Source organism: Pongo pygmaeus, chromosome 6, assembly GCF_028885625.2.
Source record: "Pongo pygmaeus isolate AG05252 chromosome 6, NHGRI_mPonPyg2-v2.0_pri, whole genome shotgun sequence".
NCBI lineage: Eukaryota > Metazoa > Chordata > Mammalia > Primates > Hominidae > Pongo > Pongo pygmaeus.
This window is the reverse complement of record NC_072379.2, coordinates 114,370,001-114,371,941: the sequence shown is the minus strand read 5'-3', so window position 1 is coordinate 114,371,941 and position 1,941 is coordinate 114,370,001. Positions and strand designations below refer to the sequence as shown.

Genomic DNA, 1,941 nt, shown 5'->3' with positions numbered 1-1,941 from the left:
CTCTCTCGCATTTTCATAATTTTGGTGTTTCTCTCTCCATGCATAAAATCTTTTTTTTTTTAATGAAATTCTCTGCCTGGTAGACTACTTATTGCTCATTCTTCAAGGATTAATGCATATGTTATTTCCTCAGTGAAGTCCTTCTAGGCTCCCTGAGGCAGGGTTAGTATTCCCTTCTTAATGTAGCCAAGACGCTTTATTCCTCTCTCTATTATCGACTTTCCACATTGTATTAGAATGCTTTGCTAACTGCTTCTCTTCCCCAGTGGACTGTGAGCTCCTGGAGGACAAGGCAATGAAAGCAAAGCAGAGTGCCTGGAACATAGCGAGTACTGGATAATTTGATGTTGGCTGCACAAATGGCCTGCTCTGACAACTGATGCCCTGATTGCATTGGTGAATGCCTAAGAGTTTCTGGAATTGAAGCTCATATTCTATGTTAGCTGAAGAGGGTGTGTCTGTAAGAATAAGAGGGCAATAATTTGGTTTAGATATAAACCAAATAAAATATAATAAAAAGTCAGCCCCTTTTATCTTTCTGGCTTTTCTATTTCCATAATTCTGTCTATGATGTAGGTGTCACCTTTTCCTTTGAACCCAACATCCAATCAGTCACTACCAATTAGACTATCATTGAAAATAATGTATATCACTTTCTCAACTATGGTTTACATTCATCCTTGTTTTCCATCCTTTTTATTCCCACCTGACTTGAGACTAGATATTTCCCATTCATATTGTTATCACAGTCTCCTAATTACAAAAGTTTTAAATTTCACCCCTTGAGCCATAACCCATCTTATATATTATATTCTTATGTTAATATACCTAAGTGGCATTTCAAATGAATCACTCCCATATTAAGTACAATAACAAAAACTTCCAATGATATTAAATAAACTACACTAGCCTAGTATTCAAATTCTTCAGTACTCTGGCTGTAGAGCTCCTTTCTGGCTTCACTTTCACGACCTCACCGGATCTTTGTTTGCGGTCACACTGGTAGCATCATGAAGCAGGAGCCATGTCACCTGTAGTCAACATTCTATCATCACCACATAGCACACTTCCTAGGACATGCTAGATATTCAAAGCTTGTTGAATAAATGACTGAAAGGATGCAGAGTTTTCAAAATTCCTTCTTCAAGTACTTCTGCTACAGCAATGGGTAGAGTGGGAAGGGAGGAGACAGGGTGGGTATGTGGGTGGGAATAGGGCAATTGACTTAAGCTGGTGTGGGTGGGCTCCAGTATCCACTTCTACTTCAATCAGAGCAACTCAACAATGCTACATATTGTATTGTTGTATGTATTGGGGTGTTAGTATACATTTTCATATTAAAAAAATGAGTTTTAAAACTGATGGACCACTTGTTTTAATATAGAAAAATGGGTAGGGCTTGGAAAAAAGAAAGACCACTTAGTCTAAACTCTATGAAACTCAATTTCCTTTTTTATATCATAGAGTTATTATGAGGATGAAATGAAATAATGTATGTAAAGTGCCTGGCTCATGGTATGAAACTTCATCTTCCCTGTACCGACCCACTACTTTTGCCAGCAGAGCCAGGACTAAGGTGAGGCAAGTGAGTGCTAGGGGCACAAAGTTTAAGGGAATAATCATTTTCAAGGTCATGCACTTGACCTACAAGTCATGACACACCAGCCAAACTAGACTTCAAACCTTTTTCAAACACATTGCTTATTCTTTTCACCAAGACTATCCTCCCTGCCAATTAAACCTAAGGAAAGCCTACCTAGAATACAAACCTTTCTTAATAAAAGCTTCTGCTGTCATCCACCAAGAGTGTGTATTTCATTTCTCTTTCTCTCTCTCCTAAACTCCAGTGAATCTTTGACTTATATCTTTCAGACTTAACTCTTTCTGATAATAATAATAATCCTGCCTAGCTGCCCATCTTAGTGTATACATGTCTTAGCT

General features: G+C 38.0%; 1 long non-coding RNA gene across 1 annotated transcript in view; it reads left to right on the top strand.

The window, feature by feature from the left end:
- The first annotated feature begins 1,211 nt into the window (after positions 1-1,211).
- Positions 1,212-1,941, top strand: part of LOC134739833 (uncharacterized) — a 3,129-nt gene continuing 2,399 nt past the window's right edge. Inside the window, exon 1 of the long non-coding RNA XR_010126862.1 lies at positions 1,212-1,296. This is a non-coding gene — a long non-coding RNA (uncharacterized LOC134739833). The remainder of the gene's footprint in view (positions 1,297-1,941) is intronic.